Here is a 25,448-nt window from a genome sequence, read left to right as displayed (position 1 = left end):
AAACTTAAATAGGAGATTGCATTTGAACTCACATTACCATGTTCAAGCAGCACAAATGCAAAGTATTATTCTAATAACCAAAACTGATGCAAAACATAAAGTGTATGCTTTAAAAATTTCAAATCTGATTAGAGAAACAGATAAGTTAACTACTTTATCAAGGTAGAATAGAAACAAGGTAGAATACACGGCATTATTAAAGGTCTAAGTCATGCTAAGGGAACACCAAAGACCTGTTAGTTTCTATTGTAGCTACACAATAAGGTACATGGAGGAGGTCTTAAAAACACCAAGCCTTAAAGGAAAATGGGAGTTTAATTTCATGAAGAGGAAGCGAGGTGAGGAAATGGATGTATTAAATACTGAATGAATCCTCAGAGGAATGAATAAGCATATTTAGTGAACTGATGGAATGCAAAATAGGGGTGGTCACATGGGAGATTTCAGGAAGATGTTGTAGCAAGGTTGTTGTAGCAAGATTATAAAGATCCTCTGGATGGGAATGTCAAAGTTGGGTTTTATTTGCTACATAATAGAGAAATAGGGAAGAATTTAGAAAAAAAATAAGCAAGGTAATTTAAACTATATTTTATACAGTTTCATACTGTAATTCGGGCATAAAAGACAAATTGAAGAAGAGACTCAACATAGTGAAATAACCATTAAAATACTCATATAATAGTTTAGGTAAAAGTAATGATGGCATGAACTAGGTGAGTATAAAAATGAGTTAGATACAGAAAGTATTTTAATAGAATACTGATTGGATGTTAGTGTAGGGGCCAAAGGCAGGCTGCCCCAGAATATGCCACTTTGGTATGTTGATTATTTACAATAAAATTTACTTAAGACACAGCCTGTGCAATTAGGAACTCAGACCCTCCTCTGTCCCCTGAAAGCAGAAAATAAATCTTCCACGTGAAAGGTAACCTCCCTGTACCAGGAGGTAAAGAGACAATCTTATCACCATAGATGGGAAATTTGGAGCCAAGAAGGCTATATAAACAACCCTTATTACTTTTTACTAATTTAATACCCCAGACCAAATTCTGTTCAGAATTGCTTGCTATCTGAAGCTCCCAAGTTAAGCTCTCTTTGTCTTGTTAATTCCTCATAGGTTTCTTGTCTCTTTGTCTAAGAAGTATAAAAACTGCCTGCCTTGGTCATTTCTTTAGGTTTTAATTCATAACTGTGCTTTCATGTGCATGTAACAAAATTTTGCTTTTCTTTCTCCTCCCATTCATCTGTCTCATGTAAATTTAATTTTTAGTCCAGGTGAAAGACTTTGAAGAATAGAAAAGAATTTTCCCTTCCTTTCATCAGGGCTATCCAGAGGGAGGAAGGAAAAACTCACATAATATCTTCCTTTCGTAACCAAAAGGAAGATGGCAATCCCTGAAAAGATAAGGAATTCTAAAGAAACAAAGAGTTTAAAGATTAGATATATTTTGATTTTGACCATATTTGATATGAGGTGAATTGGCTGACACACAGCAAAAGATGAGCACTCACATCTGTTGTTCAGAACAGAGACCAGGGATAGAGATTACAGATTGTAACTACTGCATGTGCCTAATACAATGGTTGAAGACATGCAGTAGATAACATCACCTGAGACTGGGTGTAGAGTGATGCCATGTCAGGGAAAAGCTATTTTTGAGAGGTAGCCTGAAAAAAATGGGAGTTAACCAAAGAAAACAAGAATTAACTGGGAGGAGCAGGGGCAATGGGGAAAAGTTTCAAATCTGTATGATCTGGCCCTGAACTGTTCCAACTTCCCTTTATATCCACCTTTATCCCATCCTCCGGCATTATAAGCTTAAACCACTCTCACTATTTCCAAACATGCTGTGCTTGCTCTTCACTCTGCGTTGCCTCATACTATTTAATCTGCCTGGAATTCTCACCCACTAATCCTTCAAATGCCACTTCCTCTGTGGAATTTCCCCACTCTTTGCCCCACAATAACTTCCTTGACAAACAGTTGCATTAAAGCCATCATCTCCCTATATGAGAATTATTTTTGCATCTGTCTCCCCTATTTAAATGGGAACTCCAGGTCGGCATACATGGGCCTTATCCATCTTCTAAAGCTGAGACCTTGAACATAATGGGCACTTAAGGAACGGTTATTGAATATGGAAGGCTTGGTTGCATAGTAATGCTATAGGTTTCTAAGTAGTTGAGCAAAATGAGCACAGAGAATAGGAAGTTGGATTTGGCTATTTAGAGGGAAGTGATGACCTTTGAAAGAATTATTTCACTGCAATACTGTGGGTAGAAGCCAGAAAATAAAGGATTAAGGAAGAAGTGGGTGGTAATTAGATAGGAAAACTGCAGATCAGTTGAGCTACACTTTGCTATTAAAGGGCAGTTAAGAGATTAGAGAGTAACTTGAGGTGAAGCAACTTTGAGGGAAGGAATTTAAGGATAAGGAAATCCTGAGAAAATGTATAAGCTGGATGTAGATATTTAAGAAACCAAATAATAGGAGTACTTGTTTAATGCAGAGAGAGATGAAGAGGAAGAGATACCAGGAGCACAGGTACCAGAATGCGAATACAAATGGTTCCTCCTCTGAGATTAGAAAGCAAAAGAAAAGAAAGTGCCATAGTTGAAATTTTCTGTTGTAGATGAGAAAAATTAAGAGACTTTGTTTCCTACTGAGTGGCTTCTATGAATAGGTGGTGATGATTCTTTCACCTTCCATGAATAGGAGTTAGGAAAGGGAATATTTTAAAAAAAATGGATACAGAATTAATGAAGGGCACATGAGGATGTAATTTACAAACAAACAAACAAAAAACACTTATTGAACTGAGGCTAAATTTGAAGTTCCATAGTTAAGTGGCAACTTAATAAACCCTAACGTATCTGGTATACATAATAAATAGGAGTCTGTTAATAGAGTTATATAAATCATGAGCTGGTTTGATAATTATTACCAAGATACATTTTTTTAATTGCCCTTAGCACCAAAACTAGATGAATCTTAATTTTGACTTTGCAGGAGACAATACTTCAGGATCTTGATCTGCCTCAGAATCAGGAATATCACCTTTAATTTTCATTGTCCTTGAATTGTCTAAAAACATAAGTCAAGAAATTTCAGGTCAGTAGGAATCCAGAAAAAAATTATTAACAGTGCATGTTATGTTATACTCTATGCATAAGTTTACTACATCAGACTTCATTAACTCCGAAGTCAATTTTTCAAGAATTTAAAACTATCTCCTCTAGAAAAATGTGGCTTAAATATAGAGAATAAAGCATTTTAAAAACATAAATGTTTATATGAAGTCAAAAACAATTTCTAAATTTACAGAACTTTCTTTCAAACTCTAATGATGCTTAAAATTTTCTTATTCTAATCCACTGAAAAGTACCACAAATTCATCATCTCATTTGTCTTCCTCAAAATATCATCATGAAGCAGTTTCCTAAAATATAGTACAGTGCTTAAGAGCCTGGGGTTTGGCACTAAACAGACTTGTTTAAATACTCAGTCCACCATTTACTAGCTAAGTGAGCTTGGCAAGAGGCTTACACTGTCCCCACCTGTTACCTCTTTTGTGAAATGGGGATAATAGCATCAATCTCACAGGTTTGTTGTGAAGATAAAACAACCTGCTAAATTTGAACCATTTAATAAGGTGCCTGGCACAGGGTAAGCTCTCAATAAATGGCAGCTATTGTGATGGCTTTCTGTGGTTTAATCATTTTCCTTCTGACATGTTTCTTCTATTATTGAATTAAAAAAAAAAAGCAATCACATGTGGGGTACCTGGGTGGCTCAGTTGGTTAAATGTCCACCTCTTGGTTTTGGCTCAGGTCATGATCTCATGTTTGTGAGCTCAAGCACTGCATTGGGCTCTGCCTTGACAGTGTGGAGACTGTTTGGGATTCTCTCCCTCTCTCTCTGCCCCTGCCCTGCTTGTGCTCTCTCTCTCTCAAAACAAAACAAAACAAAACAAAACAAAACAAAACAAAACAAAACAAAACAAAAAAACATCAATATATATGAAGGAAGAGTTTTTAAATTTGTGAAACAATATTAAAATATTTCTAATTTATCACAGAAAGTGATAGTATTTCTTCACAAATCAATTTAAAAAATATATTAAAATGGCTAAATCTGCTAACGAAAGTAGGAAAACAAAGTGAGGAGATTAAACTTTTTACTATTAAAATGTTTTATAGAAAAAAATAAAACCTTTGGATAACTTTCAAAAGGGTCATGTCCTTATGATTAGCATTTATGGAGATATACAGACATTTGCAATTTGGAGATACATCTGCAATATACATATCATTAAAAATAAAAATGTACTTGTTCAAGCACCTTCTGATTAAATGCTAGCATTAAATAGTGTAATCAATTACTGAAAACCTCAGTGTTTAATACTCCATTCACAACATTGTTCCTATTGTCCTCCTTCTCCTTCATTACTAATTAATTTATTTTGGTTTTCTTTCTTATATTAATACACAGTGTTCCAGTGGTTAGCTAAATGTTTATTACTCATATAAAAGACTTTTTTTTTCAAAATTCTCCATTCATTACCATATTTATATTTGTATTTACCTCAGAAATAGGTAAAAAATTAAATCAAATAATGCTGTCAAAATGACCAAGTATTTACTAATATTTGTTTCCACACACACGAAAATGTAATTTAAAAAGTAACAATTACTGAAACAATTCATATTTAAAAGTTTTATAAAGCATAATTCTGGGTTAATAAGCACATTTATAAATTCTTCTTATAAGGGAAATAATGTATCCAACAGAAACACATAAAATTGTGGATAAAAATGTTTGATTATGGATGTGTCTCTCTTGACCAACCTTGAAGGCCAAATACCTCTGGATATGGAAGTTACTTTAAAATATCTATATGTCTCATAATGCAAATATGTCAAACTTGACATTAAAAAGAAAAGCCAAGAACTTCTGCCAGATGTTTTCTAAAAATCATCACATACGTACTGCTTACCATTAGGGGCTATGTTCCACTAACCTTTCCTAGGATCCTGTAATTACAACAGAGGGGTGAGTGGAAACTAATTCTACTCAGAGCACAGCACACTTCTGTATACACTATCACTGTGTGAAAACCTCATTTATTCTGAAAACTAACAGGACTTTTGTTTTGAGTCACTAGCTTAAAAAGCATTGCCACAACAGAAGCAGTAAAATCCAAATATCAAGAACTAACGTGGAAGGAAACCCAAAAACTAATTAATGAATGGTAAAAAGCATCTAAACAGCATGCTTTCAGTATTCAGCATTGAAATTTTTCTCAATAATATTTCAACTATCAGTACAAAAAGATGACCAGTAATGATGTAGAAATTAGATTTAATTGCAACTCACTGTTGTATTGTTTTCTTGTCTTTTCTGTCCAGTTATAAGATCACTCAGTTATATAATAACTCTATCACATATTATCCAGTCACTTTTGAGTGGTTACATATAAATATGGTTGATTTGGGAAAAGAGTCAAAATTTAAATGAGTATAATTTAATAACAAAGAGTATCCTCTCTATGTACAGGGACAGAATTTTTTTTTTAAACAAACACGTATCAAGAATGCACACAGTGCTGGGCATTTTTATGGCCTATGGTAGACCTAAAAATCAGAAAAATAATTCACAACCTTACTCCCAGGAGCCCATCCTCTAGTGGAGAACACAGAGACTCCCACTAAGAATTTCAAAGCTACATTGATTGCTGTGATAGTGATATATACAGAGTTTTATGGGTAGCTTTGGAAGGCCAACTAACCCAGACAGGGGTAGATATGAGGGCAGTTAGAAGCGATTTGAATTTTCTTCCAAATGTAATGATGGAAATGTTCTGACCCACATAATTCTCTTGATTAATTCCACCTAATATTCCTACAGTAACAAATTAGCACTTGTGAATATTTTAATCAACTTTGTGGATGGATTGCAAAGAACAAAACTATAGTTATCTCTAACAACAAGAAAAATCTTGTGTGTGTCTGTGTGGCAGTATCAGGGAGCAGTAAATTCTAAGGACACAGGCACAGAGAATAAAAAGGTGTCAGGTGACTTGGCAAGCCTATCTCTCTGTGTCTCTTGGGGACTGTTCAGTATCTCTTTTACTTGGGATCTCCTCTCAACCTGCATAACTCTGCTCTTTTCCTTCTGATTTCTGCTCCCTCATAAATTCAGCCATGAGTTTCCTAATTCCATTCCCTCTGCTAATGGTTTTAGCCTCTGTTTACATAGCTACACACATCTCAAATTCTGATGTCAGGTCAGGCATAGAAGAATGGGTTAGTTATCCATGGGTCAGGAGCCTATCCATATCTAACCAGGTATGGAAAAGAAAGTGGCCCAAATACCAGTATACTGAGGCAATTATGTCTGTCAGTAGGCAGTTTTTTTGGAAGGTGGTATGGGCAGGCAATCATGGGCTGAGCAATGAGATTTAAGATGCCTCCTGACAAGGTCTAAGGCATATTGTATCCACGGCCTGCAGAATCTGGTTGTTTTAACTGAATTCCCAAATACCTTTCTCTGTTGCCTTCCAACCAATCCACTTCCTCATACAAGGAAGAAAACTTTGACTCTGGCCTTGTTAGTTCTCTGCATAGGCTAAGCTCTTTAGTTTAAACCCCCGTGGTCATTTCTGCTATGAATCTGTCATAAAATTCTGATAGTAGTATTTTTTTTCTTTAAGGATCATTCATTCATTTATTAGATATTTAGTTAGCTTGTACTATGTACCAGGAACTGTTTTAAGTGCTGGTTACAGCAGGGTACAAATAAAATAACTCTTTACCAATCAGACATTTCTAGAAAATAAAATATTTTAAATGACAGTTTCCAGAACTGAAACATATCCCTTTATGATTTAAGTCTTTCTATAGACTTTTGAATTAAGGCTTTCTATAATAAATTTGATAAATTCCACCTTTTCATCTCAAATCTCAAAAATATCTAACTACTTCCTAATGACAAAGGACGATCACTTTGAATATCTACTGTTGTGTCATATAATGCCTATGGCACTCTGTATACAACTCTATTACAGTGTTTATGATATTATATGCCAAATGTTCTTTTCTGTGTCCTTTCCAACAGAATTAGCTCCTGGAAAACATTTTATATTTCCCCTCAGTGCCTGACAGAAGACTGGCCTCGGCTGGTAAATGAATGAGGAAGAAATAGTCACAGGGATAGCACTGAGGGATAAGTAACTTGATCATGTACATTTTCAATATGATTACAAGTGGGAGTTAAAGAGCATGCTGTTGTGCAGAACTGCCCAAACGTATCAGAGTCCAATAGTTTCAACTTCAGACAGAGTATTTTGAGAGTATATCCATTGATCATCTCTGAACACCAATGAAAGAGTAAAAGGAAGCCTCAGGTGGCAGGAGAGGCTTTTTCATTAGTGGCTTTTGAAGTGTCCAGAGAAATAAGCTTATAACAGAACACTGAGCATATTATGTTTCTAATTCTCAGGTGTACAGACAGCAGGTTAGACACATCTGTGCTGGGCAGAGCATCATTTAGTGCCACATTGTGTGCAGTGAACTGTCCCAAAGGCCAACAAAGCTAATGAACACACTGAGATTTCCCACCCATACATAATGCCAGAAAGAAGCAGGGCCATATTTTGGATGGGCAGGAACCACTCTTCAAGAACCTCTAATGGGGGCGCCTTGGTGGCTCAGTCAGTTAAACATCTGACTTTGGCTCAGGTCATAATCTCATGGTTCGTGAGTTCGAGCCCCACGTCCGGCTCTGTGCTGACAGCTCAGAGCCTGGAGCCTGCTTTGGATTCTGTGTCTCCCTCTCTCTCTGACCCTCCCCTGTGTGAGCACACTCTCTCTTTCTCTCAAAAATAAATGAACATTATTATTATTTTTTTAAAGAGAACCGCTAATGAATATCTTCTCTCACCCTTTTATTGTTCGCCACCTAGAAAATGAAGAGATAATGTGGGGACAGGAGGGATTCCATAAGTTTTACTCAAAAAAATCTAGCCAAAGCATAAGGAAGAGACTATGCAGCATGGGACCCGTAATGTATTTCCAGAGGAAGAAAGCAAAGAACAGAGATCCTTTGGGTGAAATTCTGCTTGGGACTGTCCTCTTAAAATAGAAGGTAGAGAACTCTAAATTTACCATCTCAACTTCAGCACCAACTTTCTGTAGAATTCTGATAATTCATTTGAAATCTTTGAGTTTAAATTTCTTCAACTGCAAAATGACAAGGATGTGTGATTTGCACATTATGCCTATAAGTCTCCTCCTACTTCCAAGGTCTTCTCTTTCATAAAACACAAGTAGATGGATAATCCTTCTCTCCTACCCTCTCAGGAATGGCACTGGGAGAAAACCACACATGCCTCCCTCTCTTTCAATCACTGTGCACCATGACCCAATTTGATGACACACTAAATTTAAATTCAGCCAACATTTCTTATTTATGGTTAACTGGTTACCTTAGGTCAGCACTACACTGGATGCTGAAGCTGAACACCAATCTTCCTATCTCATGGTCCTTGCCACAGATCAGAAAGTGAGAGGCCACTACATAATCATGTTTTCGTCTATTACACTCATACTTCACTGTTTGCTAGTACTATCAGGCTTTTGTGATAAGACAGAATTCCAACAACAAAAAAGAGGCAGACAAAAGGGGAGAATTAATAAGAAGTTATAAAGATGATACCTGGGTGACTTTCAGCTCCTATCTCAGTGCTGAACTCTTCTTGGTATATAAAGTCTTACGATGTCAAAGGTCTTGCCTGTCTTATTCACATCTGTGTTCCCAAGGCCTAGAAAAATGCCTGACGCATGCTAAGTGCACAACAAATTCTTGTTTATTAAAGGAATGAATGAACATAATTGGGATTCAGCCACATCCAGATATGGCCATATCCAATAACTGACTGAAAAAAGATGAAGCTTCTAGATCATAAATGTCCCAACAGTGTCTTCCTGCTCCTTTAAAATTTTGTTTCCTTTAACCCTATTCCCTAGGTCTTCCATGCCTACAGATAGTGGTACAAATGAACAGGATAATAATTTATACATAACCTAAGATGGCACTCAAAGACAAACTAGAACGGTTTTAATGGGCTCAAAAAAATTGACCACCACCCCTTGATTCTCCACAGCCCGGAATACCACCTAAGCCACCTACATACAAATGCTATATGAAACAACTCCAAATAAGAACAACACCTTGAAGATAAGGCTGGAAGCTTACTGTGCCCCAGTCTCAAAAAGAAAATCCCTGTATTATTATAAATTTCATTCTAAATGTTTTCTGGACAAGCTTTCAGGAAACATGCATCTCTAAGGGTAACAAGGTAGGAGGAAGTTTGGGATCACAGTAATTTGCCTATAGCTGTCCATTCTTGGGGTAACTAGAGTCGAGACCCCTAGGGGGGTGCTGTCCTGAGGCTTCTTCAGGTTGCTAGAGCAGAAGCACCAGAGAGGTAATAAGAATAATAAAATTTCCAAGGTCACAAAACATTCATGATTCTATCCCAAATGGCGTCCAAAGGATTTATAAAACTCTTTTATTTTACAGGTAAGGAAATAGAAATCCAGAAAGGTAAGGAAATGTACCAAGGTTACTCAACTTATTAGTGGCAGATGGGTGTTCTCTACAAATCATAAATGCTTTGAGAGGGAAACTGTACCCACAGCACATTTGCACAGGCTACATCTGTCTACTTTCACTGCATATGCAGGCACATGCTATTCACTTTTGACTAGAAAGGTAAAATTGGGCCAAATAATATTTAATTCCCCACTGTAATAGTAGTTTTACATTCCACATTCAGACAGCTGGCATAATTGAAGACAGCTCGGAACCCCTGAGGATATCCAAACTGTCGCAATTGGAGAAAAGATTTAAGCATCCTGCAGTGTAAGACCTACTCAATGACATTACAAAGCTGATTCAAAATATCATCTTTGTTGGATCCTCAATATCCAATCTATGAACAATAGACATAATTAAACATAAAAAGCTGTAAATTAAGCAAACTAAATGATGGAGCAAATCATTTCGTTTTTGCACCTGTGAAGTACAGTATGCCATTGTTATTTTCCCAAAGAAGAGAGAACAGACTCTTGCATGGACAATTATCAAAAGGGTTCAGAGCAGTAGCAGCTATAATGGACAATAGATTTCTTTCCAAAGACTAAAAAGATATCAATGAATGTAGTTTTCAAGTCAAAGTGAGAATACACAGCTGCCGCCACAGATTCTATTTAATGTATTTCAATGTAACTAATTAAAATAAAAACTTAGGTCTCCTATTCTCAAGCTGGTAAAAGGCAGAGAAGACAGAAAAACAACTTCAAGTTATAATTTTGTATGTCTCTGTAAAATAGCTTTTAGCTCATTTTGTGCTTGACAGCAACAGAAAAAGTCTGTGAAATTAAGCACCCCGCCTAGGGATGACGGTACAAAAGGAGGCGGTGTCATGGTTAAGAAGATGGGTTCTGGAGACAGAAGTCTGGGTGCAATATCTTACTCAGCTCCCTCCTGAGTAGCCTCAGGTTTAACCACTCCATATTTTGTTTTCCTCATGGGTAAAATGGGGAAAATTATAGTTGCTACCTCATTGGACTATTGTGAGAATTAAAAGCTACAATCTAGGTAAAGCCCCTGAAACACTGACACTCAGCAACCACTCAGCAAGTGTCAGCTTTCATTATTTCAGTCTAAAACATTGCATATGAAATTTTCAAATAAGTCAACAAGACCAGATATCTAAGAACCTATTCTTAACCTCATTTTAATGGCACATTCATGAGTGATAAAAAGAAATTTCATCCACAACATGGCTTTCTAAAAAAATAAATTAAAAGAAAAACACTTGCTGCATTGAAATCAGATAAAAATAGAAATATATTTTAATGTGAATTGGTAAAATATTGGCAAGGTCATTGTATGGGTATCGCCAGTGGAGATACACAGTGTCACTTCAAGCCTGGATTGAACTAAAAGAGCCAAGGGAAAGATCTGCCAATGAGCCCACCATGAACTAGCATAAAACCACCTGCAAAATCCATTCAAGCATCTGTCTCTGTGAAGTGCCAAGACTGCTCCTCCCACCCCACTAGGCTGGCTCCATCTACCACAGAGCAATATTAGAGGCCATTTTTTTTCGATTTATTATAGCTAGACCTTTTTATTTTATCATTCTAAGAGGCATTACACATAACCCTACAGAGTAACTCATTCCTGTTCTACATCACAGTTTATGCTGTGAAGGATTCTCCCTCCAATTTTAGTACCTGCCAAAACCAACCAGATTAATCCATGTGTTCAAGTACTGGGCACTTAATCCCCTGAAATAATCTTCGAAATTGTCATTGGGGAAATAATGAACACAGGATCACCCATGCAATGGGTGTCCTTGTATCATCTTCAGTAGGGAAGGGACAGTGAATCATCTATAAGGGGATGTTTTAGCTATAATGTTTCTCAGAGTCAACACAAAGGTAAAAGAGAAGCGAAAGGAGTAACTACACTCCTACCACATTTCCACATCTGTAACTGAGGATATTATTACCTACTTTATGTGATTTTTGTGAATATTAAACTATTCAATAAATGTAAAGTACTTAGACTAGTTTCTCCCAGATCCTAAGCACTCGAGAAATATTAGATGTGATGAGATCCTAATCATGATCAAGTGATGAAGACAATCATGATGATGATGGTGATGAAGACAAAGGTGATGAAAGAATTTGCTAACTAGCAATGCACCTAACACCATGGAGCAGACTAATAAAGGCAATCATAGAGGATAATCAGAATATTTAGCTCATCCTCTGCTTTCACTGATTTCACGTGTCGTAGGAGAAAACAGGAAATACAATAATATAGATGGCAGACATTTGTTTCATAATGAGATACGCGCAAGAGAAGCAAAAATAGATGAGAGTTATAGGAAAACAGAAAATCCACAGGGTATGAAAAAGACACTAGAGTTAGAGCATTATTAACAGTTTGGTTCAGGAGAGAGTAAAATAATATCACAGAACAATATTAATTAATATGCACCCAGGACTTGCAACATGCAGGCACTGTTCTATATTCTTTAACATTTATCACTAATTTAATCCACACAACAATCCTGTGTGGTAAGAAATGCTATTATCCTCTGAAACTAGGGCACAGAAAGATTAAATAATTTGCTCAAGGTCTCATAACTGTAAGTAGTGAAACCAGGATTAATACCCTCAGTTTGTCTCTGATGTTTGCTCTTAACTGCTCTACTACAATGTCCCTCAGCATATGAAGGAGATCTTTCAAGAGGCTTAACACAATAGAAAAACTAAGACAAATTATTGGTGGAAATATGGAAAACTCTTTAACAAAATACCAACATAAAATTTTAACATTTCCAAGGGTATCAGGTTAATCCTTAGAGGTGACTATTATACAATGCCCGAAGTAAGCAGATTTCTGAAATCATTTTTGAGAGAATTTCAGTATTTTTTATTCTTGTTTTAATAATGAAATTCCTTAACCCAGAAAAGATTTTTCTTGTATTCATTATTTTTCAACACATTTTCGTATCACTCTTATCTACAGCATAAGTGAACGGAAATAATCCATGCCCTTTGAAAACCTACAATCCAAAAGTAAAAACCATGAAAAGTGCATATAATACATTTAAATAAGTAGGATAGAGATTTTACTCCCTTCAACTGCATGAGAGAGAGGGATGGGGCACTAAATACAGGGGAATGAAAAAGTGAAAGGGATCTGTTCAGGAAAAAATATTGAGAATTAAATGGCAGCATAGAGGAGCAAGAATTCTGATCTTATGGAAATAGGAAAAAAAAGAAGTAAAGGAGTAAAAAATTCAGACATACAATAAGGCTAACTATAAAAAGGAACACAACTATAAAATCTAAATAAATCTTTAGGAAGTCTGTGAGAAAGGCTTAAAGGTTTGTTGCTTAAGAATTGAATGGTATAATTATGGTTCTAGAATCCCAGATTAACTCAAAATTAAAATCTTAGCCAGGAAAAATGTTTCTTTAATCAAAGAACGAATAGTATACATACTGGCACTATACTTATTTAACAAATTCATAGTCTATTTTTTCTCCAAAACCAAGCCAAGTATCTATGAAACACAAACAGGCACACATATATTTTATAATTATACATCGTCATGTGTCCTCAGAAAGGCTTCCGTAATGTAGTTGTGCAGGTTCTGACATGAAACAGCTCTTCTTGAGATCTGTGTTTCTGAATGGGGTACTTCCAATCCCAAAACATTTAGCCTTGTGCTGGGATACATAATCCACAGGAAAAACATGGTGCATCAATCTGGTTAGGAACATTTCCTTGAAGATTTAAGGAATGTACTATTTTTATTCAACAAAAATCTCTGTATTAGAGAGGAAAATGCAAAATGTGCATAAAATTTGAAAACAAAATAAAACAACAGTAGACTCCCAAGAAATTTGCTCTTAAAATAAGTCATGTGAGGCTGTACATATTCAAAATATGCACATGGCTTTAAGGGGCTCTTAGAAGACAAAGTGTAAGAAGTACTGCTTGGCTCTGCTTTGTGAGGAAGAAACATTAGTCAGGTGGTGCACTGGAGCCTTCTCTAAACCTGAGAGGCAGATTAGATAAGCACTTAATTGCTTAAAGACTCAGGTAAAAAGGCCAACCTCCTGTGAGCATCTCTCCAGTGACATAACTAAATATTCTCAGAGAAGTGTTAAGAAGTTATGAACACAGGGTAAAATTAAAAAACAATTTGAAAGTGTGCTCTAAAAGGTTCAAGAGAGGAGAAACTTCAGAAGGAGGAAAAAATGGTAAGGACAAAGAAGTAATGTTTGTTTAGCTTTGAATATATTACTTGAAGAAACAGAAAACCTAGGGTGCTCTGTATTATTCTACAAAGGAGTAGACAAACAGTCTATATTTTGAAGCACTTTTCCATACTTACCCCTTAGTACAACTCCACATAAGGCTCAGAGGAAATCTGCAGATTGTACAGTAAGAAAACCAGGGTTTCAATTTCAGTTCCACTGCTATCTGGTTGGATGGCCTTAAGCAAGTTAACTTTTCTGAATCTCCATTTCCCCAAATGAATCCAGAATGGAATGATAATTGTATCAAAGAACTACTTGGAGAATTAAATTGTGTAAAAGCACATGGATTGAGGAGGGACTCAAAGAAGGTTGGTTGATTTGAAAAAAAAAAAAAAAGTTGAGATAGGATAAAAAAGAGGAAGGAATATCACAGGTATGAAATCCAACATAAAATAATAATCGAAAGGATGGGCAACAATGAGAAGCACTATTTACACAGGATTCACAACAGTGGCACCGTTCTTATGGCACACGAAGTCACGCATGCTTCCAAGGCAGAACTAGGGCCTGGTTTTTATTCTTGAGAGTGGAATGAAGGCCTGGCTCCATAGGAGAACATAATAGTCACAGTCGGTCAGTGAATCAAAAAGCATAGTCCATCTTGCTTTACCTGAAGTGATGACATGTGACAAGAATGCCTTAAAATTCTGTTTACAATAAAAGATACTCTATATAGATAGCCTATCAGTCTAAACTGTTAATTTTCTCCAGTATGTTTTTCAGTAATAACATCGCTATTGTTTTTCCCTGGGTAATACCCTTTTTCTCCAATTTTTTTTTAAAGTTTATTTACTTTGAGAAAGAGAGAGAGAGACCGCACACGTGTATGCATGCATGTGTGTGCGAGCAGGAGAGGGGTAGAGAGAGAGAGAGAATCCCAAGCAGCTCCAAGATGCTTGGAGCCCTATGTGGGGCTCAATCCCATGAACCATTAGACTATGACCCAAGCTGAAATCAACTGTCAGATGCTCAACTGACTGAGCTACCAGGGTGCCACTCTCCGATTTTTTTTCAATAAAAGGAAAAAGGAAGAAAAAAAGAAGAAGGGAGGAAGGGAGGATAAAAGGAAAAGAAAAACTAAATTGGTTACAATTATTGAGAAGAGATGAAAGCACTAAACTCGGTGTCAATGCTGTCTTGACACTCTTCCATCAACATAATCTAGTGTCTGTTTATTTTAAGTAATTATAGCACTGTGTTCTTGACATATGCTCAACCAGTGTCCCACTGAGATCACAGCACTTCTTCTGCTATATTATACTCTGCTTACTCAATCATTTTCTATCATTGGGCATTGTGTGAAAATCATCATTAAAAGCAATATTTTGGCCAATTCCTTAGTATGCATTATTCTGTAACAGGCAATTCATTGTGTGGATTACATTTTTAGTTATGTAACAAAATGTCTGTAGTATTGGCTGAGGGCCAGACACTGTTTAAACATTTTATACACAATAACTCATTTAATTCTTATAAAAACTCTAAGGGCTAAGGACTGTTATCCCCATTTTATACATGAAGAAACCTAGGCACAGAGAGGTTGAGCAAGTTGCCCAAGGCCACACAGCTAAGTGATAATCCTGGGGTTTGAACCCAAGTTCAGGAGTCCATGTCTTTAAACAATACCTAAGAGTGCTTTTCATTTAGAATAAATGAGTGAATACATATAAATATCATAGAATAATGCCCGGCACATACCGAAGGCTAGATAATTGTTAGGTATTCTTTATTCTTTTTTTTATGATGGTGCTGTTAAGATAATGCATAAACATATTGTGTGTCAATTCTGGTAGGGTTTATCTGAAATATCCCCACTGGCCAAATCTATTGCCCACCTTTTGTGTATTGGTGGAAAGATTCATATTTCCCAGATTGTTAACTGGGATATGGTTCAGAACAGAAGAGAAGCCTCACTAAGTCAAGTTATATTGAGACTTTGACTTCAGATGGATCTACTGAGTCTGTCACACTGGCACAGAAGGAAATTAGATTAATCCAACAAGAAGTGTTCCTCATGGAGTCGCATTGATTTTTGCCTGCATTAGATGTTCTTCCAGTGCTTACAAAATTGATCTATTCCAGATGAGCAGAAAATCTATCGTTTTGGGGTCTGTCCTTTGTTTATTTGTTGCTTGTTTTTTAAATCCCTTTGAGTTTACCTGTTCCTAAGAATATATTCCAAAAGCCCAGACAGAAGATAATCAAATTTCCCCTAAAATACAGTATTTTTTCTGGGGTGACTTAACACATAGGTAGTTCTCCCTTAATAGAAGGTATCATTCCAATGGTTATTTGCATTTTTATGCTCCCTGATAACAATGGGCTTGGAATAAATCAGTAGAAATCTAAACGCATGACAGCCTTTACATCAAATAGTCACTGAGACATCTAAAAGTAAAATGGGGCATACTTAACCAATGTAGCCTTCTTGCTATCACAGAATTTTCATTTCATGTGAAAACATTAATGTTTAATAGTTTAGTTAATTTCCTGCTTGAGCTGTGAGGTCATTTATACTCTTATAGTTATTATATAATAATATAACTATAAAAAATGTAAATGCCTCATGGTCTTTCCAAACAGCTACTTGTAAGAAGGGTCTAAAAATTGCTGATTTGTAATGCTTTGAACTTATGCATAATACTTGAAATAGTACAAGCTATTATCTTTTATGTACATTTGCTGACAAAAAGAAATGTATTTTAAGGGAGGATGCTTATGGATTCTGTGCATCAAACACAATCTTCTTGCTATGGTGACTGTTCTTAAGGTATGTTTGTTACTGTTATAGAAGCTCTTATATAGATTATGTGCTTGTAAAATGCAAGAAAAAAAAAAAACAAAAAACAACCCTGAATAGCTGGTGATATTTATTCAAAGATGATGTACATGGAACTTTTTTAAGATAGTTATTTTCTGATTTGAACAACAATTTCAGCCTTGTTAACAGCATTTGGAATTCTCTTATGATTCTTTTTTTTCTTATTTATAAGAACAATCTCTCAAAGCTCATTATAAACTATGATTAGGTCTACTTTTACACTGGATTCATCAAGCTTAAAAAGATGAGAGACTTGATTATTACAGTTTCCTTAGAAACACAGGAAACAGTAAAAACACCTTAGGATCCAACTCTTTTTGGCAGAGTCTTATAGTCCATCTGCTGTGTTCAACTATTATGAGAAAACAAACAAAGTAACTAACATCCAAATATCATTGTATATAATTATATGTTCTTAATAAAGGAAAGATTTTACATTGTATTTATGGCCTGTAAGTATATAATTAATATATATTAGAAGAAAGCAAGAAAGGAAGGAATAAGGGAGGCAGGGAGGGGAAATGGAATGAAAGGAAAAAGAAGAAACAGATGAAGCTTATACCTCTTTCGCTATCCAGTGGTTGGCATGTATTTAAATAGGTTCTGAGGGGGTACTGGGCCAATAGTTTACTAAACTGTATTCTTTATTTCTATTTAATGTGGTCCAGTAAACTTTTAAATTATATCATTGAAATTTATTTTGTTATTTACTCATTTGTTTGATCATCAAATATTTACTACACTAAAGCCTATGTGCCCATGACTGCTGTAGAGACTGCAGATTTAACATCAACAAGACATATCTTTGACTTCAAGGAGCATAGACACCACTGGGGAGGCAGAAATATAATATAGAATTAAAAACTATTTTATCTTTTCAGCACCCCTCATCACCTCCATCCCATCTTTTGGTAACCTTTCTTTGAGCAACTCCTAACCCTTCCCTTATTTAAGATACCACTGTTCATATCTTACTAGACCTGGATTCTGGTGGGGCTGACAGTCACAGTATCCAGGGTCTCCTCTCCTACCAACCTCTTTCCACACTCTCTGCTTTGGCCACAGTATTATTACCTAATGTAGGTCAATCAATATTTTTTTGGAAATTTGAATACTGAACACAGACACATAGGGATAGAAGGGTTTAAACTGAGTCATCAACTCATAGTCCACAAATTCTGCTGTAGAGATTTAGGGCTGCCATGGTTCCCATCTTTGCCCAAAGCTTGATTTCAATTATTCATTCAATTCTGCAAACTATGAATCTCCTCCCCAAAATATCTCTTTCTCTTTCTCTTTCTCTTTCTCTTTCTCTTTCTCTTTCTCTTTCTTTCTCTCTCTCTCTTTTTTTTCTTATGCTAGTCAGATCAGGGTTGAAATCCAGGCTTAATGGCTCTAATATATCACTGTAAAATATCAGAACTTCCTTCCTATGCATTAGCTGAGAAAGACAGATGTTCTGAGTCTAATTCTCCATGGAATCCTTACTCAAGCAAAATTCCAAAATCAATATAATTATATCTTATTTGGCACACTTAGAAATTTAAAATGAGGACAAAACCTTGAGACAAGGTCACCCAGTCTCCCCATCACTGGTTTTAATAATATCCATGATATAACTAGATAACTGCTTTTTGAATACACCCAATGATGGGGAACTCACACTGCACAAGCCATTTAGTTTCCTTTTGGGCCGATTCTAGTTGTCAGAAAGTCCTGACATTTAGCTAAAGTTTGCCTCCTCATAAATTTTCATCATAACTTTTCAATGAACATTAGATACTTTGCCATTTCCAACAAAGGCTAAACTTAATTTGACACTTGCACTACCAACCAGTCTTCTTATATGTTTCAATATAAATTGTCAGAATAGACTCAAAATCCTAGAAAATGGAATTGCAAAAGAATGTACATCATCACAGACCACAAATTCGACCACAGAAAAACAGCCATGCTTGAATGAATATTAGATCAGGTGAAAAAATGCCAAGAAGCTCTGACCTTTCATGACAAGCTGCCAAAAAAATAATTATTTCTTGGCAGGTAGACCAGGTCCAAAGGCCAAATATCAATGGATGCACACTCATCCTCCAATCTTTAATATCTTAGAGTTGGCAAAACTTTATAGAGATCACATAGCTAAAATCCCATTATTTTACTTCAAAGAAACTGAGGAATGGAAATTAACTTCTATTCTTTAAAGTTACCCCCCGGGGCGCCTGGGTGGCGCAGTTGGTTAAGCGTCCGACTTCAGCCAGGTCACGATCTCGCGGTCCGTGAGTTCGAGCCCCGCGTCAGGCTCTGGGCTGATGGCTCAGAGCCTGGAGCCTGTTTCCGATTCTGTGTCTCCCTCTCTCTCTGCCCCTGCCCCGTTCATGCTCTGTCTCTCTCTGTCCCAAAAATAAAAATAAACGTTGAAAAAAAAATATTAAAAAAAAAAAAATAAAGTTACCCCCACATTTTGAAAAAATCAGAGCTCCAAGGCAGAATTTCTGGTGTTTTAAGATGTGAGAAAAGCCTACAACTAAAAAATATTTTTCTTGTGCAGACATGACTTAGGCCATTGAAAATTGGATTTCCTTATAAATCACTCATCTAGGATGCAAAGCATGAGACCAAAAAATAATGTACTTGAGAGATGTCATATTAGCAACAAAAAAAACAAGAGAATATCCATTAAAAACCCACACAAAGAAATGGAGATTGCTTGGGGCGTCTGGGTGGCTCAGTCAGTTAAGCGTCCGGCTTTGGCTCAGGTCATGATCTCATAGATCGTGGGCTCGAGCCCCGCATAGGGCTCTGTGCTGACTGCTCAGAGCCTGGAGCTTGCTTTGGATTCTGTGTCTCCCTCTCTCTCTGTCCCTTCCCTGCTCACGCTGTGTCTCTCTCTGTCTTTCAAAAATGAATAAATGTCTAAAAGAAAGAAAGCAAGAAAGAAAGAAATAGAGATTGCTTGTCACTTAGTAGTGCCATTCCTAAGCAAATGACTCTGTTACAGGCACCCCAAAATTAATTTTAACACATATGGCAATTAATCTGAGATACCAAATTAGTCATTTCAATTTTCTGCTTTAATCATTTAAAATGTTTAAAACAAAAACCTGCAAATAATCACATTATGCCCTTTCCTCCATTTCCATGATAGTTTCACTAGTGTCCTGGAATTTGAGTTAAGTTTATACTAACTTATATTTATTATATGCGCTCATCAGGATGTATTTTCTTTAAAGACCCTACTTCACTAAATATTTACATGTTTCTGCTATGAATGGTTGTTACTACAATTTGGTATGTTATGATCTTTATAAAAATGTAAAACAACCCCAAAAGGTTAGATTTACTCTCTGCATCAGAAGTGAATTACCCTTCAGAAATGCTTTTTTTATTATTATTATTTCAAGAGTCTAGGTTAATTGTTATCTAACCAATGGTATGAAGTGACAGTTCAATCACTGCCTCTAAGTAATGATTCTTTGTTCATTGACTCAATATTATTTAATTGACTTGCTAGATGAACCCTGAAACTCTCTTTTTTCTACATGACAGATTTTTTATTTTTGCAGTATTTTATCTAATAATTTCAAAATATAATAACTCCAGTTATGAAGTTAGCCATCCAGCATTCTCAGTCACGTGAAATCTAGCTAGAATTAGATGTTGATAAAAGACATCTTTGGGCAACAGAAATTAATTTCATAAAACATTCATCAAGGCACCCACATTTTAATCATAAGAAAAGTCTCATATGATTATTCAAGCCTGTTTGTTCTTGTTCTGCAGACATTTTAACCTATTCACATAGATAGGAAATTGCAATTAAATGAATAATGTGAAGAAGGAGAACTAACACCAGTGAGGTTATTGCTGATAGGAAGGACACACCGTATAGATTGCAGTCATTTGCGGTGCATACAAACAGGGCTAAATAAACAAAAGTTATTGAGGGTATCTATGGGTCATAGCAAAATACTACAATTGATAGTCCTAATAATGAGACCAGACTATCAAGAAAAATTGTAAATGTTTTTAATGTATTACAAATAAGAAAGTTAAGAATATACTGCCTATAATAAAATTTTCTATTATGAGTGGTAAAACCTTTAAAACTTACTAACGCTTAAAATGGTAATTTTGGGGCTCCTGGGTGGCTCAGTCAGTTGAGCATCCAACTTCAGCTCAGGTCATGCTCTCACAGTTCGTGGGTTCAAGCCCCTCATCAGGCCCTGCGATGACAGCTCAGAGCCTAGAGCCTGCTTTGGATTCTGTGTCTCCCTCTCTCTCTGCCCCTCCCCACTCACACTCTGTCTCTCTTTCTCTCAAACATAAATAAACATGAAAAAATATTTATAAGAAAAAAATGGTAATTTTAATTACATGAAGAATTAGGCTGGGGAAATAACACATAATCTAGCATTGTCAAATAGACAATTTCACAATAGAAACACAAATCAGGGAGATCAATTGGTATTACTAGTCCTAGATTAATTCGCTCTATGATCTGAATATGGAATATATTCTGAATAATCTAATTGAACATCATAGTACCTTGAGACAGTGCTGATCCTGCATATATAAGCCACTAGTATGCTTTATAGTGAAAATATAAAAGCATAATTATTCTGTAAGCAAAAGATAATAGGTTATAATGTGTTGTTACTAAGAGTCCTGTTGATTTCAAATGTTGTCAATATTGTGTATATATATATATATTTTTTTTAATTTTTTTTCAACATTTATTTATTTTTGGAACAGAGAGAGACAGAGCATGAACGGGGGAGGGGCAGAGAGAGAGGGAGACACAGAATCGGAAACAGGCTCCAGGCTCTGAGCCATCAGCCCAGAGCCTGACGCGGGGCTCGAACTCCCGGACCGCGAGATCGTGACCTGGCTGAAGTCGGACGCTCAACCGACTGCGCCACCCAGGCGCCCCTATATATTTTTTAACTGAGCTATAACTGACACATAATATTATATTAGTTTCAGGTGTACAACATAGTGATTGGACATTTGTGTACATTGTGAAATGGTTACTACAATAAAATGGTTATAATCTGTCATGCCACAAGTTAATACAATGTTATTAACTGTAATAAACTCCAGGCTTTACATGATATTCCGATGACTATTTTATAAATGGAAGTTTGTACTTCTTAATCCCTCTCACCCAGTTTTCCCCCAGTACCCTTCACCTCCTTCCCCTCTGGCAACCACCCATCTGTTCTCTGTATCTGAGTCTGGGCTTTGTTTTATTTTTTGTTTTGTTTATTTTATTTTTTAGATTCCACATATACATGAATCATGTTTTGTCTTTCTCTGTCTGACTTACTTCACTTAGCATAATATCTTCAAGGTCCATCCATGTTGTAAATGGTAATTTCCTTCATTTTTATGGCTGAGAGTGTGTGTGTGCGTGTGTGTGTGTGTATCACATCTTCTTTATCCATTCATCCACTGATGGACACTTAGGTTGTTTACTTATCTCGGCTATTGTAAACAATGTTGCAATTAATATCAAGCTGAATATACTTTTTTGAATTAGTGTTTTCATTTTCTTCATATACATGCCCAGTAGAATTACTGGATCATATGGTAGCTCATTTTTAATTTTTTCGAGGAATCTTTATACTGTTTTCCATAGTGGCTGCCCCAAGTTACATTCTCATCAACAGTGCACAAGGGTAGTTCCCTATTCTCCACATCCTATCCAACATTTGTTATTTCTTTTAGTCACTTATATTTCTCGTCTGTAATTTGTTGTCTACATTCTGATAAATGTAAGGTGATATTTCATTGTGGTTTTGATTTGCATTTCCTTGATAGTGATGTTGGACATCTTTCCTGTGTCTATTGGCCATTTCTATGCTTTGTTTGGAAGAATGTCTATGCAGGTCCTGTGCCCATTTTTTAATTGGATTATTTGTGGAATTTTAATTGTTGATATGGGTTGTATGGATTCTTTATATATTTGGATATTAATCCCTTATCAGATATATGATTTACAAATATCTTCTTTTGTTCAGTAGGTTTCCTTTTGTTTTTCGATGGTTTTCTTCACTGTGCAGAAGCTGTTTAGTTTGATCCCCATTTGTTTACTTTTGTAATCAGATCCAATAAAATAAAATAAGATCAATGTCAAGTACTTTACTGCTTTTGTTTTCCTCTAGGAGTTTTATGGTTTTAGGTATTACATTCAAGTCTTTAATCTATTTGAGTTTATTTCTGTGTATGGTATAAGGTAGTGGTCTAGTTTCATTCTTTTGCATGTAACTGCCCAGTTTTCCCAACACCATTTCTTGAAGAGACGGCCCTTTCCCCTTTGTATATTCTCTCCTCCTTTGTTGCAACTCGATTGACCATATATAAATGGGATTATTTCTAGGCTTTATATTCTGTTCCATTGATCAATGTGTCTGTTTTTATGCCAGTACCACACTGTTTGATTACTATAGCTTTGTAGTATAAAGTCAGATACCATGATACCTCCAGCTTTGTTCTTTTTTCTCAAGATTGCTTTGGCTCTTCAGGGTCTTTGGTGGTCCGTAAATTTTAGAATTATTTGTTCTAGTTCTGTGAAAATGTCATTGGACTTTTTATAGAGGTTGCATTGAATCTTTGAGTAGTGTGGACATTTAAAAATATTAATTTTTCCAATCTGGGAGTACACTATATCTTTCAATTTATTTATAACTTTAATTTCTTTCATCAATGTCTTCAAGTTTTTAGACTCTTTCACCTTCTCACTTAAATTTATTTTCATGGGATTGTTTTCTTGATTACTCTTCCTGATAATTTGTTATCAGTGTCCAGAAATGCAACAGACTTTTGTATATTAATTTTGTATCCTGCAACCTTAGTGAATACATTATTAGTTCTAACAGTTTGGGGACATACTTTTTGTTTCTATGGATTAAGTAGCTCTCTTTACTGCACTTTCTTTTTTTTTTTTTTTTTTATATATGAAATTTATTGACAAATTGGTTTCCATACAACACCCAGTGCTCATCCCAAAAGGTGCCCTCCTCAATACCCATCACCCACCCTCCCCTCCCTCCCACCCCCCATCAACCCTCAGTTTGTTCTCAGTTTTTAACAGTCTCTTATGCTTTGGCTCTCTCCCACTCTAACCTCTTTTTTTTTTTCCCCTTCCCCTCCCCCATGGGTTCCTGTTAAGTTTCTCAGGATCCACATAAGAGTGAAACCATATGGTATCTGTCTTTCTCTGTATGGCTTATTTCACTTAGCATCACACTCTCCAGTTCCATCCACGTTGCTACAAAAGGCCATATTTCATTTTTTCTCATTGCCACATAGTATTCCATTGTGTATATATACCACAATTTCTTTATCCATTCAAAATGTCAATACTACCCAAAGCTATCTACACATTCAATGCAATCCCAATCAAAATTGCACCAGCATTTTACTGCACTTTCCATTGCAATCAATCTAATCTTGAATATTTCATCTCCATTATATTTCAGACCTTTTTAAGCAAACAATGCTATATAGATGGCTTGAGGAAAATCTTAGTGTGACAGGCATGTGGTAAGAGATGACTGCTTACACTAAGGTATTCCCTCTAGTCTTGCTGAATTGTTTTGTTCAATGGCAGGGGCATATGTAAAACAGTGCACTTGAAAAGAGGAGTCTCTTTGTCCCTCTCCAGCTATGCCATTGATGATATGTGGAAATCAGCTAATGACTCTATGCTTGTTTCTTTAATTAAATAGCAAACCAGAGAAACTATTAACTGTTTTTCTAAATTTACAGGACAATTTGACATCCTCTCAAACCACTTTACCTTGCCTTGGAGGATCACCCTCTCTCTGTGGCACAGAGGACCATCTGGCCACAAATACTGGAACATAGATAGAAAAATCATTCTCTTGCATGTAGCAGAAAGTCATTGCTTTCTGCCTCTGTCACTCACTGAAATATCGTTTCCCTGATTTGCTTAAAAATAAAAACAAACCAGGGTGCCTGGGTGGCTCAGTTGGTTAAGCGACCGACTCTTGATTTCAGTCAGGTCATGCATGACCTCATGGTTTGTGAGTTCAAGCCCCACATTGGGCTCTGTGCTGACAGTGCAGAGCCTGTTTGGGATTCTCTCTCTCCCCATTCTCTCTACCTCTACCTCACTGGCTCGCTCTCTCTCAAACTAAATAATTTTTTAAAAAGTTTTTAAATAAAAAATAAATAAATAAAAACAAACCAAAACAACAAAAACCAAAACAAAACAAATGCCACTGTCATTCTGTAACATAAACGTTTGACGGAAATGCTAATTATCTTTTACCTACTGGCTTTGGAGGAAATAGCAATGGACCCATTCTGGCTGGAACCAATATTCATTAAACAAAATAAGATTATCTCTTGATTTGTCAACAAAATGGAAATAAAACATATTTTACATTACTTTTCAGCCTTTATTGAAAAGAATGTTTCATATTTAATATGAATTACAAGTAACAAGGAATCAACATGGAGAGCCAAAAGTTCTCTGGGAGTAAGTAGATCAGTTTCAGAAGTACTTTAACTCCTCTCACCTACTTGAATATCATTTCAAGTTCTATCAGAATAATATACTAAATAAAACTCCAGGCACCTAAAGGAGCTGGAATGCCTCAACGTATTTTGATCCACTTCCACAACAGACCAATAGCATGCCACTCGTTTCAAAAGCCATATATTTAGAATTTTTATCTTTTACTTC

The 25,448-nt window shown here is 36.0% G+C and overlaps 1 protein-coding gene across 1 annotated transcript in view; it reads right to left on the bottom strand.

Annotated features, from left to right (window-relative positions):
- The window catches only part of GRIK2 (glutamate ionotropic receptor kainate type subunit 2), a 655,189-nt gene that overhangs the window by 483,068 nt on the left and 146,673 nt on the right, over positions 1–25,448 (bottom strand). The gene's annotated exons all lie outside the window — the stretch shown is intronic.

Source organism: Lynx canadensis, chromosome B2, assembly GCF_007474595.2.
Source record: "Lynx canadensis isolate LIC74 chromosome B2, mLynCan4.pri.v2, whole genome shotgun sequence".
Lineage (NCBI taxonomy): Eukaryota > Metazoa > Chordata > Mammalia > Carnivora > Felidae > Lynx > Lynx canadensis.
This window is presented reverse-complemented; position numbering and strand designations above follow the sequence as displayed.